Genomic DNA, 19,523 nt, shown 5'->3' with positions numbered 1-19,523 from the left:
TATGATAAGCAATGATCACTATGATATCAATGTAGAAAAGAGATTATTACATTAGAATTGAAAATGATAGTAAGAAAACTATTGGGAAATTATGAAATGTAGGTGAACATAACATATTTGATTACAAGATTAAATGACTTTCATTAAATTATTATGTTAAATGTAGGTTATTTGACTTAAAAAACAATTTACGTCATTATTTTGTATAATCTCACAGGGAATTATTGAGGTGATGTTTATTTGTGGAAAATATGAATAGGGGTATTTGATTCAATTTGATTAAGTAATTTTCTTGGGGATACTTTTGGAAATAATTATATTAGATTTTACAAAAATGCTTGAACGTAATATACGTATATTTCTTCTCTATAGACCTTTAGTGACCAGATTACCACTTTTTATAAAAGTAAATTTTCAATTTAATCATGAAATAATATTTGATTATACAAAAAATACTAGTACATATTAATTAAAATGAATACATAATATAATGCTAAGTAACTACTAATTCTCATATTAACATGTATTTGATTTCTTGCGTGTTTTCTAAAATTCTTCTATGTTTTTATATTTTTTAAAAAACTCGATTTCTGTCATTAAATATTCAATTCAATCCGCATTCTGAAACAGTAGGTATGCTAATGAAGTTAATTATTAATTATAAAATATGGCAAATAAATGCAATTAATCTACTTCTATTATATGAAAATATAGAAAAGTAAAGGAATAGATTTACCTGTAATTAGTTCATTATATTATGTAAAGCTATATAATTATTCTATACCATAAATCATATAACTTGACTCTGAGCAGTTATGATCCTTAGATTTAATTATAAAGTAAAGCATTAATTGTTTACATAATTAAATTAAATAAAATAGATTTAATTTTGTTCAGCATAAATCATAATCATACATAATCATTTAGAAATTGATATCTCGGTTTAATTTTCTGATTTTCTCTCGATTTAAGTGCGATGCAATTAAGTTTCTAATTTATTGTAAATATTTTTAATATTCAATGAGTATATTAATTTTGCAGAATTACTTATTTATAGATAATTAATAACAAGGCAATCGATGAGGTAGAATCAGGATTATGAATATGGAACATGATGTATTGATAATAATAGGACAGAGCCGGATTAATATAATATATATATATATAATATAATATAATATATATATATATATATATATATATATATATATATAAGGAAACAGATCTCCCTCACAGAAATTTATTCATTTTTGATTGTTAAAAGAAGAACTACGTGTTTTTAATCTGGTAGTATATAAAATGATGAAAGCAGATTCCGCAAGTTTTCCTAGAATGGTCAGATCATTTGTATTTGTTTAAGGAAGAAATGTGTTTAGAGAACGTTGTTTAGGGTTGTTGGAATTGATGTTTTTTCAAATCGCAAACGTTTTTTGTATGAAAATTTTCATTCCTCCGATATAAATCATTGTAATAACTTTATTATTAAATAGAAAGTAAATATCGAAACGGTTAATCTTTTCCGAGTTTTCGCATTAATACGATCGTTTTGCAATTCAGTAACAGAGATATGAACTCGAAGATGTAATTACGTTGTAATGCGTTTGCAATTGATTGCATTAGTTCTGATTTCAAAGAATCCAACGGCAGAACAAATAAATGGTCAACGAACTTAGATGGTATTTAATTCCGTTTATGACATCACAAATACAAGAACACATCGACTATAGATCGATATAGAAATATCTGTATAAATGTGCTTATTGATATATCTAACGAGAAATTCTGCAATGCTATTTTTATCCATGTCTGCAGGGATTAAAATTCTTTTTATGATGAACTTTCATCATATTATTTTAGTTGACTATTTGATTAAATTTTTTGTATGGATATATACATTCATTTGTCTTTTTCTCATATTTGAAAGAATAAAGCTTATACTCGACTTCTTTTTACATACAATTTATATTTGAAAAATAAGAAAGAAAATATATACTTTAAAAAGAAGAAAATTCATTGAATAATAACTCCTTATTACACGTAAACAGTAGACAATAAAATATTTATCAATTAAACTTGTTGATATTATGAATTGCGCAGTTACATCTATTATCTTTAAATATTTTATGAATATGCATGATAAATATGAAATTACGCTGAAAATTTTAGCAAATTCACTCATACGTCATTCTAGATATTGACGATTACTGCTTTTATCTGGACATTGTATGAAATCTGTAAGTTATTTTTATATTAATTTCAACGGAGTACAGAGTTCAAATAATGTAAGATATTTATCCCCAAATATGTACTCTTTAAAATTTGATAAAAATTATCACCTTAATTATAAATGTAATCACCTGAGGTCACGCGTGCTTAAAAATTTTGGTAGATTACAATTAAATGGTATATATATATAAATATATATATATATATATATATATCGTGTTTATACCTAAACCTTGGCATTTATTAGGTTCGATCTACATACGATTCCCTTAAACCCAAAAATATCAACCGAGGACGAAATATATAATAGGGCCCCCTTAGCTATCATGGGCTTATCGCCCCACAAAACTCTGCTGGTCAGAAATGTCTCTTTGTAGTTATTTCTATATCAGAGATTTTCAATATTTGATGAAAAAATAACTTATATTCAAAATACCAAAGATAAAAAACTATACGAAGAATTTGTTACAAAGTATTATTTATTTTTAGTTAAATACAGTTTTAAAATATATGCGATTATTTGAATAATTATTGCTGCTAATCATGTCACATTGCGTGTAAAAAAGCAATACAAATTAAAATGGAATTTAGTTAAGTTGAAATTTGTTTCACATTAAATTAATAATATTCAAACTGCATAATTAATGACTTATACTGAAATTTATTAAATGGTGAAAACGTCTGTATAGGAGTAATATTATAAAGCGATATATTTACTCTTTTTATTGTTTTTATAAAATTATACTCATTCTTTTATTGTTATACATTAGCATAATTAAAAAAAACATATTTTCTCATATATACACTATAACATAGATGTAAAATGGTTTTTGACAAAATATCTGATGATGGAACATATTTAGTTTTGAAACTTGGTATTAAAAGATCTGCTAAAAACTTTTCTTAATTTTTTTGGATTGAATATCAGAAATAAAAACATCACCAATTCAAAATTTATTTATTATATATGTTTATATATTATACTTTTTGGATAGCTAATGATTTTAGCTTAATATTATTCTTTTTTTAAACTATTTTAACCCTTTAATTCATTGCAACTTAGAATTATTCAATGAGAATTTTTAATAAATTTTTAAGTAAAGTTTTAGTATCTATCGCACCGCTGCCACCAATTTTTATATGTTGCCTTCAGAAAAGATGAAATTTATATATATATATATATATATATATATATATATATATATACTTTTCCGCATTATTGTTATGAATTTATTATAGCTCTATTACATTTTATATCAATGTAGCTTAGTACCATACAGTAAGCCACATATAATTTCATTCTAATATAAAATTTTGTCATTACTCCCAAGCATACATACCATAATAAATATAATATAATATCTTTTTAATAGTAAAAATTTTGAAGAGCACTGGCATAAGAATTTTATTTGTGTCCTCATATGAGAGGGCTTTTGGACATTTTTATGATATTGCATCATCATATCTGCCATACGACGATAAAAAGCCAACCCCCACATGGATGAATAAAACAAAAAATATATATACGTATGTGTAAGGATAACATTTGACTTCGTAAACTGATACTCATCTTTGTAAATGAAAGCCATCATCAAATATTATCGAAAAAGGTCAAAATGCTATCAACCTGGCGCAATTTAAGGGGAGTATGAATTTTATTATGAGCGGGTAATATTATTCAGTTATCTAACGAACGACGGTTGGATTTAGAAGAATTTCCGAAAGTTTTAAGGTTTAAACCTTCACATTACATAGTTGGGCAGAATTTATTTTGCAATCCTAAAATAACTGTACTTTCTTTTACTTATTGAAATACATACATACATATTCATATATACTGTATCTTAACATCAGTCAAGCGCTTTGTCTGGTGTAAGAGATCACAGTGTCAATAATGATTATTTAGTATTTTTACTTTTACAATCATCAATTTACTATCGCAAAAATCATCCAATCACTTCAATCTCATAACTTTATCTAAAATATCACATATTACCTAATACTTTCCTGATCAAATTACGTTTCGTTGTCGTCCTGGTTTCATTTTCAGTGGCATCATCATTCAACCAGTTTTCTTGGGTGTCGCTTTTCCGCCGAATGTGTTTTTCCATCACTTTGCGAATTACATGAAACCATATTGTTGTTCGAACTGGGCGCGGTTCTTCAAAATATAAAAATGATCGGTGACATTATTGGGATGAAAAAGTCAACATTGCCAATGTCGTACCCTGAAATAGGATATGTGTTAGAAGGTGAATTTGGAAGTATTTGCCATATTCAGTAGGATAAAAAATAAAATATATAACACTATAGACCAAGATTTTATTTAATTTATTTGTTATAACCTCATTTATTAGTCAAGCTTATATACTATATAGTAGGTCGGGGCACAACGATCCAATTTGACTTTGAGCAATAATAACGTGTGTAAACCAAACCAATGATATCAGAACAAAAAATAACACTTTGATATAAACGCTATCTGACTATGTTCAGTGAAACTCTCAGCTAATTTATCATTGTAGAAACGTGTTTTTTTGCTATTTTGCAAAAATTTTTGAAATGAATTTTGATAAATTTGAATTTAATATAATGTATTTTGAGGATTTTCTTTTTTTACTCCCTAAATTTTGATTTGCAATAATAAAAAGATAAGCGTTTCATTTAAAAATAAATTATGCTTCATGAAAAGTAACATATGATTTTAATATCATTTATTTTACCTATAATATTACCTTCATGATTCACGTAGCAAAAAATTTTGAAGGTCCATTTTTGGAACTTAATTCTTAAAAATCTCGAATGTTATTGCAGTAATTTCTGTTTCTTCTATAGAATATTTTGCTTTCCTTTCTTGCGATGAGTTTTGTGCCTAAATTTAAACAAATTTGATTAAAATATATCAATAATTAATTTCCAACATAAAAAAGATTACTAATTATTTGTCTTTCGCACATCACTGAAAATTCAATGACCAGCACTAGGAATTTCTAGGTTTTCTATTTTATATTATACCTATATATCATTATCTCAAATTCACAATTTATTAAAAACCAAAGACTTTCAATATAAAAATAATTGATGTTTGAAGTTTTAGACCTTCATTTCATTATTAATACTAAATATTAAGTTGCAATAACTATCTGTATTCTATATTCAAAAGAAAATTTAACTACTTGGTAATCTTTCGGATTTGGAACTTTTTCTCGATAGCTAATGAATAAAATTTATTGGAAATCAAAGATTTGTAAAAACAAAATGAAATTTAAATTTATTTAAAACCTCATTCTATTTATTTTTCAATTAATAATAAATGTTTAATAGGTTGAAATTAAGCTATTTCTTAGACATTGTCATATCATTGAATTTTCATTGATGAGTACCTATATCTGCAAATAATTCTGACCTTATTTTACTTCTACTAATCCATAACTATTTTTTTATTATTTAATGATTAGAATTTATTTGATTTTACAATTGAATCTTCGAAAGCTTCAAATACATTCATAATTTAATGAATGTTGAATGCTGCATTCAAAATATGCAGAATCTATGTGGCAAAACTGCAAATTTTGCTTGATAGAAAAAATTTCATTTGATCTGTTAACTTCAATGTTTTTTAGTTCAAATGGAATTTTCTAGCTCTTCAGATCAAACTTCCTATATGTATGTATATCCATCCTCTTGGATACAACATCTGTACATGCGTTTGAAAAACCAATGCATGTGCCCCACTATGGGTAGCTGGGTCAATATTGACAGAGGACCTTTTTGTTTCAAATGGTCTCCCCGTACATTCTATACTTACAGTAATTTCTTATTTTGTGTTGTTTTTTCTCCTTAGACTTTTCCTTTTTTTCTTCTCTTTGTTGAACATTGCGTGAGCTCCCCGACAGTCATTTTGCGAACTCGACATCATGAATTATTCAATGACAGAATGGACGCAATCAAATCAGTTTAAAACATTCGAAAAATCTCTCCAAACTGAATTAAACAATGTAAATATTTTCATAAGACGGCGGCGAAAGTTGATGTTTATTTTTGCGTGGAAACTACAGTAGCGTGATAATTGATTGAATATGAGACTGCGAAAAGAAAATTTTAAATAATTATAGTAATTGATGCAATTTGTAAAATGATCGAATTAAGTAAATCAACTAGAGATTTTTAGAATTCTGTATCCAAAAAATCAGTATGCAGCCATTTTTTGTGAGATTACAATCTGTCATACTAAGGACATTCAGTAATTGTTTTGACTTTATTATATGGATTTTTGAATGGATGGCAACCCAGTAGTTGTCCGATACAATTATGACTAATTAACTATACTCGATGTATTTGTTGACATTTTTATTACATATATGCAGCTACACTCACGAGAGGCGATTTTCACTTGAGGCTCCATTTGAGATCTACTTGGTGGTAGCGGGAATCAAACCTGAAATAATTATGTATTTCAATAAAGTATCTTACTTGGTCTCTACTATTCGCCATATTATTTGTTTATATAAAAATTTGTTTATGTAATACCTAACTAAATTATGAGTATTTTTGCAACTTGAGACCTATAAGCACTATCTAACAAATATTCTAAAAAACTTACTTTAGACGGTAGCTCAGTTGGTTTTTTTATGGATTTTTCTTCATATATTCTAAAATTCCGATCAAGTTTACGAAACCCACCTCATCGATAACAAATGTCTGCAAACATGTCATTGATCTTCCCAACTCGCCTTCTTTTCACCCACATCCAAAAATATCCGAACATACACACTTACATCGTCTATTGATACATTTCTATATTTCTTCCGATCAAAAACATTTCATAAACATAGCTCGCGGTGATGTGATTCAAATTCGATTCCGGTGGCTTCTATTTGTAATAAAATAGAATTCTGGCAAATAAATGCGAAATAAAATAAACGGCAGGGCATTCGGGCGTTCGTTCCCTCCCACGTCAATTGAACCGTGCTTGTGAAATTTATACAGCCGTTTCTGTTTTTTTTTTGGTAAAAACCACACAAAGAGTCGAGCCGTTCAAAAATGAAGCGAACTCAATTTACTTCAAAACGAATTACGAAGGACGACGGGGAAGTATATACATAGGCAGAGTGTGTTTTGCTCGCAACTTTTTTAGAGTTTTTGTTACAAAGTGTAGTTGTTGATGAAACCAAGTCGAATAGACACACACCGATTTTAAAAATTCCAAAACTGTTCAAAATATATCTGTTTGGATTCATGCTGATTAGTTTTTCACGACGATTTTAATGAAACTTAGGAAATGCTCTTATCGAAAAACTAACAGTGAGTTTTCATCGTTTACACATATCGGGAAAATCACGTTACTTGTCAGGTTAAATGCCACTTCTCTGTAGTTTTAAATTTTGAACAGTTTTAAGTATTAGTAAAATTGTCAAACAAGTGCTAACAATGTAATACCTAACTGACGCCGGGTAATTGATAGCAGAATGACTTTGCATCAAAAATCGTCATGCCAATGCAAAATATGTATTTAATTTGGGAAATTACTATGTACATTCCAATATGTCAAGTATACACTTGTTATTTTATTAATGGTATTTCACAATTCTATGATAACAATCTTTATTTTCTCCGTAATTACATCATTTGATAAATGATATCGTGCTCCATTTTCAATATACATACATCTATTTACCAAGGCGGTTTCGTTCCGAATGCATTATCACCATATATCTTCCTTAATAAACAATACATCAAGTGTAGATTCGGTGTTGTCAAAAAATTCACAAAAAAATCAGGAAAGTGGTATCCTGCAGATATCTCTATTATGAATCCGCGTAAAAGGAACATACTACGATTCCTGCTGAGTTGCTCTGAAACCTCCGGATTCATCTTCCGTTTTGCGAGTTTATCTGCAGAGAAAAAACATTTTTTTAACTTTGTAAAATAAATAAAAATATATTACGCTATAATGCATCATTTGTAATAAAATTGTGTGTTTGCTTGGGAGAATATTTTGGTATATAGCGCCCTTATAGCGCATATGTGGGCAGAGGTTAGAAACTTGGGAAAACGAAATACAAACTCATTTTTATAAACATGGAAAAACGAAATACAAACTCATTTTTATAAACATATAGTTTATAAAAATGAGTTTGTATTTCGTGTTTCCAAGTTACTAACCACTGGCCCACATATGAGCTGGAAGGGCGCTATATACCAAAATATTCTCCCAAGCAAACATTAAATAAATTATTTCTATAGAAATATTTTTTTTATTTTTTCTCAAATTTCTTTAACATTCAATACACCTAATGTAGGGCAAAAATTTGTTTTCTGTCAATAAGTTTCAAATCCACATTGTGAAGCATCATTTGCAGTCATGCAAACTTTTTCCCAGTATTTCTCGAAAAAGACATCTTCTCCAGTAATACTTTTACTGTAACCTCATATATCGATAAATTCAATCGAAAAAGTGCATTTAATTTTAAAACATTATCGAAAGTTATAAATCCTCTATCCTCTAAGGTTTCTTCATCCTGTTTTATGTACTCGCACATATCCATATATACATACGTGAAACATCGTACAAAAAGGAGCCATCAAAATAGCGCCATAAATTTTGAAGATGGCCTCCGGTTATAAATTATTCTAGAAGGGTACCCCACGTGACTGAAACTCGCACCATCTCCTAGAATGGGAAAGTTCTTCATATCGGAAAATCGCGCCGTCCGAATCACAGCAGGCGAAATCAGATACAGAGATATATAGATATAAAGATCTCTTCTCTGCGACGATATATTTTCTTCTTTGCGGATAATAATCCTCCTGGATGGATTGTGTTGTAACTAGAGTCTCAAACATCTAGTATAAAAATTTTGGGTTACTAACAAGAACTATTATCTAGCTGCTATCGTACATTCAGGCCTAGCATTTTTGCGAATGGCGAAACCCATCGGTCATCCACCTTCTGTTTTGTGTATAGACTATATATATAATCTAATGGTATTCGTGTATAGATGTTGCAGTAATGCCCACGAAAAGTGATTTTTACTTGAGATCTATAACTTTATTGGAAATCTAATACCATACTGCTTGATATTGAGCTGAACGAGATTAGGGCCGAATCCGGAATCAGTGTGCTCTAGCTCACGTTCTCAATCATTACACTATGACGGGCTGACGACTCTAAATATATTAATTAGGATTCAATTAGGAAATTGATAAAATTATATGTAGATGTGATTAGATAAAAATCTAATCACAAAAATTATATATTTGACTGTTAGTGTGAAAGATTTACTATGAGTGAAATAATAAGCTTATTTATAGCAAAGAAGTTGCAAATGCTTGTTCTTAAATTGACAGGATGTTCACAAATTACATTTTTAGGGTTTAATATTGATTTGCTAGGCCTAATCAAATGTACATACAATACTGGATATCATAAATTTAGAAGTTCAAATTTATAATATTGTATGATGTTATAACTCCTATCACCCTGAAGATGTTATTTTCTAATATTTAATCATTTGATAAACAATCCTGAAAAATTACTTTATATTTTGCTCTGACCGTTTTCCCATCGACGTTATCCTTCACGTATTACAAACTGCAAAATCTATTGGATGCGAAATCTCGCAAGCGTTGTTCAACAATCTGTCAAGGCAATGATGAATTATTTTCACAATTTTCATGTTTATTTTATATTAACCGGGTACGGAATTGAGGAACACAATTTGCGAATAACACTTTTCCTTTATGACTTAATAAACACGTTTGAGATTGCTTGGGAATATTATTCATAAATAACTATAATTGAATATAATAAATATTAACTTAGATTATTGAAAAATCTCTGGGCTACTCGAATATAATTATAAGCATGTCAAAAATACGAATCCGAAATGAATGCTAAAGACAGTGGTCCTTACGACCCTGTGATTTCAACCCCTAGACACATTTCTCTACATGGTGAAATCTCTTATTTTTCTTCGATTTCCAAGCATTTGAGATCAACGCTACGACAAGTCCTCAGTCCTCTTATACCTTCACCTTGTCCTCTTATATTTTTGCCTGAAAACCCCGCGCACGCACAAACCGACCAAACCAACCGCCCACAATTCACTGGGGATGAATTTTCTTATAATGTAAACGAATTCCCGAACCCCGAAAAAAACGAAGAGGAACCCTGCGAGCGGCCCAAAACCTTTTCTTAACGCAAACATAAAGCCCGCATCAAAAAATAGCTTTAAATTCCCAGGAGTGAGGTTCAGTCGAACGGGGGAAAGATTCGAGGAAAATGCGACCGAGGAAAAACGGAAGTGCGACGCGCCTTTGTCAATGGAAAGCGTTAAATGTAAAACGAGAAGACATAAATTGATATTGTTACACTACATTTAACACATAACTACCGAAGTGTATTATGTGTCCAAGTACTAAATGCACTACATGTAAAAAATCTCAAATGTGTAAATAAGATTGTCAGTATTTTTGTAAAACAAATTTAGCTTCAATGTTAGCTTAACAAGTAGCTTGCATGAAATTTTCTCACCACTGCTATAACTTTTTCAAAATTCAATGTATAGTTTTTAGTTAATTACTATACGATTTATAATAGAATGTATTATAAAAAAATCGTTTGAAAATAATATTTTCTACTCGTGGTGCATGGTTTCATACCTTAAGGTAAATTGCTGAAAATTTCTGTACCGTAATTTGAAATTCTTTAAAAGTTCAGAAAAGAAACATAAGATTTTGTTTTGAAAACTGAAATTTTTTGTTCTATAGACAGACAGAAATCGAATGTTTCAAATCGGTTAATCAGTGCTCCCGAAAACGACGAAAAATTGTATCCACGCATACATAAATTTGTTCTAAGGTATGCCTAGTTTTGTTAATTTTTATTCACTATTTTCTTGAATATTTACAAGTAAAATTATAATTTTTAACAAGTACAAAAACTATTATTTAAACAAAATTAAAGTGCTGGTTATTTAATTTTTTTCGTTTTTCAGTTCAAATATAAAAACTTTTATCGTCCCAAAATTTCCGTATATTCTTATTTTCCCCAGTTTCTCAACCTTACTTTGACTTTTAACCCAAGGATAATTTAATACAAAGCTCCCCTTCAAAATAACAGTTTTATAGTCATGTTTTCAAATTTACTCTCATGTAAATGCACCTACATCAGTCTAACATTTTTGAGACCAAATTATATTTTTATGTGGTACGTTAAAAGCTCAGGACTATCTGCATCACATGGATAATAATAAATTTAGAAATATAAAAATAATATATATGGACAATAACTATATAAATTAATATTAAAACTTAATATGAACAATTTTATATTTTTAAAATTTGATTTGATTATTTTTGATCACATTTGGCAGATTTAAAGTTTTTTGAATGAAACAAAATGATTTTTGAAGTTTACTTATAGTTTAAGAATATCACTTCATCTTTTGTTCATTGGTTAGAACATTATTTTGTTTTCTCAGTTTTCTTCATTACTAAAATTTTAATTGAAATTAATGTTGAAAATAAACTTTATGTGAAAAGTCTGTAACGAGACTGCTACCTTTTATATATTATCACAAATAAATTGAAGAAAATATATAATCAAAAATTCAGTTAATATAAATTATAGATTACTATTATTTTAAAGACAATCATGGACATTTTATATGAATTATGATATTAAATTTATTATAATCAGTAATTATATAGAAATATTATATTACATACAATAACATCTATTTTGTTTAGGTTTTTAGTTTCTAGTGTCTTTTTTTAATTTGTTATCGGGTTCACCAACTGAATTTTCGTATGTCTTATAGTCATTACTTAAAGATACTGGAAGTTTGGAAGGTTCATACAATTGATTGATTTTTTTATCCCTGTGATTCTACTAGTCCATTCCCATAGTGGGAGTGGTTTTTAAAATGTCCTGTAAAGTTTTCCGAGTGACTCGAGGGATCCACCATCTCATCTTCCTACCCCTAAAAGTCATTCGATTACCCATGACCCGTAGACTCACCCAGTTATGTTTTTTAAACTTCCAGAAGAGGGTAAATTCGGCAAGTCATTTTGAATGGTCCCACTAAATCCAAGGCGGATGATTCGGATATTTTTTTGCCTAGTTTATTGTCAATTTTTTATTGGGTAGCAGGTGGTGCATAATTAATCACTTGATTTATGGAATCGAAGTCGGAGGAAGAGTGATTGTTTTTGAATACAATAAGTATACTGAAGTATAGGAAGCTATGATTTTTTTGTTATATTTTTAAAATTTACTATATTCTTGCATTACTCGTAATTCAGAACCAAGAAGTTCTTTAGACTCAGAACCATCAAGGTGTTCTAATAACTAGTACCTTCAATAAAAATATTACAAGCCTACAGTAATGATTTTAATAATTTCGGAAATAAGTGCAGCAATCAATGAAGTAAACTAATAAAATTTATTTATTATTACGTATTAGATAAATTCAAGATCTAACCTTGGCTTCATACAATTTCCCCATATAAGCATAGTTTAAGCCAAGGGCCATCATCTAAAATAATACAACCTGTTTCATAAAATATTTTTGTTTTATTCATAAGCATATGAGTTATTCCAACGTGTTTCTTTCCATTCTCATACATTATTATGCCCTCCCGAGCGTATGTATTTCCATGACATGTTATGTGAAGGATTTCATCTCATTTATAGTTCGGTGCGCATAAATGTTCGCGCATTTCTCTTCTTTTCAAAAACGGGAACTTTCACCCCACATCAGATCCCTGAACTTATCAAATGCCACCCCCGACAGATTTACCAAAGCGCTGATACTCAAAAGAAATGGAAAATAATCTTAAATATATATAAAAATATTTTGGATGATAATGGAGGTGAAAATTTAATTTAGAATTTAATTATTTATTCATTTGCTAATTGAGTAGAATTTATATTTGTCAGAAAATCTGATTTGCTACTTCTATGTTTTCTCGACGTTTCAAGTCATTCTGAATAGTTTGACACCGAAATTGGCAAAAGTATGTGAGCTAAACTTTGGCATTCCGATGACGTTTTCTCAAAAACCGCTGCATAGATATAAATAATTCAAAAGCTATTTCATGAAACTGGATCAGGTATTGCATTGATTAGTTTTATGCGAAGATCTACCTAGCTATTTATTTTTAATTTAGTACAAACATTTTCGTCGACTTTTTATTAAAAAAACCTTTTTGGAAAATTATAATTTTTTTTAAAAAATACAATGATTTTCAACCTGCTGATTAGTTTTTGTTAGAGATCAGATGAACAATTAATTGCTTTGAACAAAAAATTGTCGTTTTAATTGTATTAATAATTAATTGTATTTGTATAGATGATAGAGAGATCATGGTCTCAATGGTCGTGCTAAACAATATAAGTCTACGAAAAGTTGTAAATATGAAAATTTCGAAAGTTTGAAATAATAGACCACGCTTCTAGATCATACACTATGTATGTATCCACTATATTTTATTATTATTATTAAGTGCGAAACTATTTTTTGAAAAAATCTAGGATTCTTGGGGAAAATTACAAGTACAAATTGAATAAATTGCAATAGTTCCTAATATTATAAATCCACACAGCAATTCAGTATACTTATAAAATGCTTAAAATTATATATTGATATGTTTTTGAATAAAGCTCTCCTTAAGAAAAATGCCACTTAGACTTGGTTATTTATCTACATATTATCTTATAATTTATTAAATATTTAAGTAATATAATGGCCTATCAAAAAATCATATCCTCATGTATAAAATCTTAAAACTCTTGTTATTGAAATCCTCACATTTTTATAAAAATCATATTTATTTAAAATTTTTGCTTTAATATACTGTCAATTTAAAAAATGTTTATAGCACACTATTGATGCTTTTATTCTCTCCAAAGCTATATCAATAGAGTAGAGTAGTATGTGTTTAAAATAAAATAAAGACCATGTATAAAAGACTATCGACACATCGAACTTTCTAAAAAATATTTGTTCTGAATATGCTATTAAAAGGTATTACAATGTCATAAAATAATTATTTTAATTATAATACTAACACTAATCTACAAAAAAATAGAAATATAATTTGTATCAAGCAGAGCATTCTTCCAATAAAAAAAACATTTACCGCCAAAGCGTCTCAAAAAAAGAATCTGCAATGACTTACTACAACAAAAGACAAAATATCTAAGAAGGTGCTATCTCAGGATAGCGATCCTTCTCACGCTGTCAAGTAAATATACCTGTAAAGTAGCCGAATGTACTGTGTATAGTTTGCTATGTACAACAAAAAAAACATTTGCCATTACTAAAATTATTAAAACATCAGTCTTAGAAAATAATAAATATTATTACTACATATAAGTTCTGGATATATATATATTTTGGCATAAAAGTTTCTAAAGTTATGCTTTACCCTTGATGGCTGATGAACAGTGACATGAGCTTTATGGGCAGCGATAAGAAAAGCTTTAAGTTCTAAGTCCGGCGCGCAGTCCACTGACCGAGCAGGCTGCGAGCGCGTGCCTCGCGTGGGTGGATTAACATTTTTCTCTTCTCGAAAGCCGTTCGTTATTTCCACAACACTGCCGAGGGTGTTTAAAATAAAAATCTACAGAGGCATTCGAATGTAAAAAAGCCGCATTGGATTAGGTGCAGATTATGCGTTGGAAATGCCACCTATGGCTTGGAGTAAGGATAGCGAACATAATTTGGTAAGTTGGTTTTTTGCGAAGACAGGTCCGACCGTTTTGAAGATATGGTAAAAAGTGGCAAAAATGACAATTCAGTTTGTGAGAGAACAGAGCTGCCGATTTGAAAGATACAAAAAAACATTCAATTCGCATTAACGGAATGAAGAATAACTTCATTTCTGGAAAGACTAGTTTAGGTCTAGCGGTTTCGCAGATTTATAAAAACTAGAGGGGCTCATGGCATCGTGCCTTAAGGCAAATTGCTGGATCTTCCAGTACCAATTTTTTTTTTAAAGATTAACATTTTTGAAAAAAAAATTACTCTGAAAAATTAGATTTTTAAAAAACTATAAATTTTTGAACTATAAATTTACTTTTTTTTGAAAAAGACTTTTTGAAGAAAAGTGTATTTTAAATTATTTTGGAACTTTTTTGAAATCAATCGTACTGCTTTAACTGCATAGAGACGAAATATCAAAGCGCGTAAGCACCGCGCCGCCGTCTAACAGATAAGCATTGGTACGGAACCCATAGGAATGAAAACAAAATTTATACTTATTGTTAAAATCTCTATAAAATATCTGATAATTTGATGTGCATATGTCTAATGATCATTTTTGATCGCCAGATGGCATTTTTTTACTTTTTTTATTGGATCTCCGAAACTTGATCTCTGAAATTTGATCAGTTCTTCATCTTGTTTATACATTTATTTATTATATTATAAGTAAAATGTTTTCTGAATTATTCAAATCGGACGCTCCGTTCTCTTAAAGACTGATTTCCGTTTTTGGCACTTTTTGCCCTATATCTTCGGAACGGCTAGACCCGCCTTTGCCAAAAACTAATCAGCACGTCTCCTTATCAATACGAATCGAATTTTTTTTTAATTATTCAAATCGCTTCATCCGTGTTCCCGAAATCGTCGACGAAAATTTATATCCGAACACACATACACACACATACACATGTACACACACACATGCATCCATTTTTTCTAAGGTATGCCAAAATATTTAGAAACCTCTGAAGCGTAAAGATATATAAAAATTTTCATTTTCGATTTTTTTGCGATTACTATAACTTACCCTACGAGAAGTTAAAAATTGGAAAAATGCCAGTTGGTGGTGAAGAATTATTATTGGACATATGCAAATTATAAGATATTTTATAGAAAATTTGATAATGAATGCAAATTGTCTTTCCATCTTTTTGGATGGCCGAAACGTCGGCCGAAGATCACAAATTGATTTACACAAAGGCGCACACATACCATAATTTTCTAAATTTGATCTCATTAGATTCAGAATGAATTGAAACTACGAGAAAACATAAAATAAGCATTAGCAAGATTTTTTAGCGGAAACATAAACTTTTCATTCGGAAAGTTTATGTAATTTGTAATATACCTTTTTCCTGCATTTTCCTCAAATGTTTTCATTATTCATTAGAATATAAACTGTATGTGTATTACAAATTGTACAAAACTTTATTAACAGCTTCCGGCTATATAAACTTCTATTCAACAAATATTTAACGCCAATTTAGCATGCAATCTCCTCTTTAATTCCTCCATTCGATATAAAACGAATCGATTTCCAAAACCGCCATAATTCCGCGTTCCTTGGTCAGGTTTTCTCTTAGGTATTGTTCGGTACCACAACGCAACATGATAAATAGAACGTCATTACTGCGCCCCTGCATATTATTTCACAGGGTTGTAGCGGCTTAACACCCCCTCGGCGATTCGGAATCGTATCGTATTCCTTTAAGCCGGAATGCTGTTCGACCATCGGGGTCAACAATTCGATTTGAATGTACATTCGGAGGAAATATAGTAAACAAGGAAAATGAATTAGGCTTTATCTCTAGAAAAGAGATAAAGGAATAGTAGTAGAAACTTTAGGAGATACTTACAACTAGTTTGTAATACATTTTATAAGACCAAGTTCCATATTTCCAGGCCATAGTATTTTAGACAATTACTATGTTATTATATGGCATTAACCCCTAATATGACTATTTCTCTAGACTCAGCCTTCATTTCGAAATGTAAGCAACGCCGAAAGCCATTAGTCTCGCTGTTTATGCGCAGTGTGCTGCGATCGTATATCATAATTTGCGTTGTACTAGCCGCTTTAGATACCGCCAACGAAAATAATACTAGGGTTGGTTAACATTTTACCTAAAAATGTTAAAGTTATCGTGTTAAAGTCAAAATTAGCTGTTTAAGTTTATAGCATATCTTTCTAGTGAATCACAATAAATGTAGACATAGAGTATTTTAATTTGGAAATATGAACAAATAACACTCTTTTTTGCACTAATTTATTAAATAATAATATTCACAAACGTTTCGAGACTAGGTTTGTCTCATCATCAGTGTGTTATATTTTAAAATTTAAAATATGGAAATGCTAATTTAAGCATTATGTGTTATCCGTTACAAGTCCTTCGATATACTGTCTTCCGCCCCACCAACGATCGTCGGTGTCCGAATTCTCTATTCAATTTCAAGTGGTTTTCAAGTGGTTAGTCACGCAATATCAGATAGGACCGGAAGGATTAGGGTCCAGTTGAAAAATAGATGTCGTTAGGAGAAAAAATATTCTATGAAATGAGACGGTTTGTTTATAAAATTTGTTTTAAATTATTATAATTAAAAATATATGTACATATATATATACATACTCATTTATACAAATGTATACCCATAGTACAAAACATCACATATACAAATTCATATTTCATATTTCAAATTAATATCTCAGAATACATTTTTTATAGAGTATTTTGTTTTATCAGGCAACCCAATGGTTGTTCTTTCTAGCTGTGAAATATTTGACATCCTTAACTAGTATTATGGAATTAATTAAATTTTCTCCACCAATGCCCCGAAACATATTTTGATCTATATACTACTGAATGATTTGAAAGCGGATTTGAACGTGAAACCTCGTGGTAGCAAAGCATATGCTCTTTCATTTTTGCTACAAACTTATATACAGTAACCATTGAAATAATATACTAATAATTCATACTATAATGTGTATATAGACATACATAATTTTAATAATGTTCCAGTTTTAAATTTTTACCATATCAGGTTTCTATATACTATGCTATGGTTTTTGCTATATATGCAGTAACAATTAATAATACTATTAATAATCTTTTAAATTATTAATTGACATCAAAACTGATTCTAAATAAAAAAAACTTTTATTTGATTTTTTTATATTCTGGCTCACTAGCTATTTTTCTCCTTCTAATTATTTTTATTTTATATAACATACTAGAAAAATATAATGTGTTATAAAATAATTATACATAAAAAGAATTCCTTTTAGTTTTGTCTAAGGTTTGTGAGTCGAACAAATTTTGATGTCAATCTATTATTTAATTTGGAATAACATGGATGTTTGTGTTCACACATTACATCCACATTTCCATTTTGATCACTCTACAAGTATCATTTTTGTGTAAGGTGACATTAACTTTTTTTCTACCAGACTGTCTCTTAAAATGTATCTAAAGTTTATGTGATGCAGAGACAGAATTACATGCAATCCCTTGCTTATCTGCACTTTCAGTACAAACTTTTTGAGTATTGAACTTGTAATAGAAATGTAGATGTTTATTGTTTGTCATTATGATTATCATATTTAAATTATGATTTTTTAAACCAACTATGCGTTCTGGAGAAGTCACGAGTTTTTACACCCACATCTTCATTTTGATGAAATTTCGTATATGAATTTTGTATAAGGTGACAACGACTTTAATTCTACATGCCTAAATCTCAAAACTTTCTCCCACTAAAAAATGGCAGTGACACATAGACTGACTGACACACAAACCCATCCACATCCAAACCCTTCACCACAAACCCTTTGAGTATTGGCCTCTTCAAGCTCTTCGTTTACAACTCTCTCATCATCCCACAGTCTTTTACTTCCACCCCTCAGTCCAAACCACCCTTTGGGCCTCCATCCCTCCCCGAGACACGTGCTCAGTCGAGAGCTCCCGTTGAAATATGTTGATGCGCCACCGCGCTCCTCTCGCACAGACGCGGCGCGTGTTTTGAATTTTAAAATGACGCCCAGGGCACGTGTTTCACTCGCAAATGCGGCGCGTAGAGGCGTTCTATATCGTATCCTATTATATTTATATTACGAGATAGCACGGGGTGAAAAGATATCTATAGGTCAGCCCGAGGCAGTGGTAAAAAGACACTGTTTTCGATACTTGTAAGCTACGAGGTAACAAGATGTGAGATGGATAGAGAGGGTATTTTTAGATTGTTTACTGGTAGTAAAAATACTATATTGTTCTTTAATTAAAAGATAAACATCAATACTTAATTGAGGCATATATTTTATATACACTTACAGTTAGAGAAGATTTTTCATCTAATCCTAAATAATTTGAACTGTAGATTTTTAAAATTGATGTTAAAATTTTTTTGACGATTTTGATGTAATTTTGTATAACGATAGATTTTGTAGTCTAAAAAAACATACTAAAATATTATAGGCCTATAAGATAAGCAGTTGAATTATAAAAATTCATCAAAATTTAGAAT

The sequence above is a fragment of the Ctenocephalides felis genome, unplaced genomic scaffold (assembly GCF_003426905.1).
Source record: "Ctenocephalides felis isolate EL2017-DRISC unplaced genomic scaffold, ASM342690v1 CF-g0.4_SCAFFOLD_01170, whole genome shotgun sequence".
NCBI lineage: Eukaryota > Metazoa > Arthropoda > Insecta > Siphonaptera > Pulicidae > Ctenocephalides > Ctenocephalides felis.
This window is presented reverse-complemented; position numbering follows the sequence as displayed.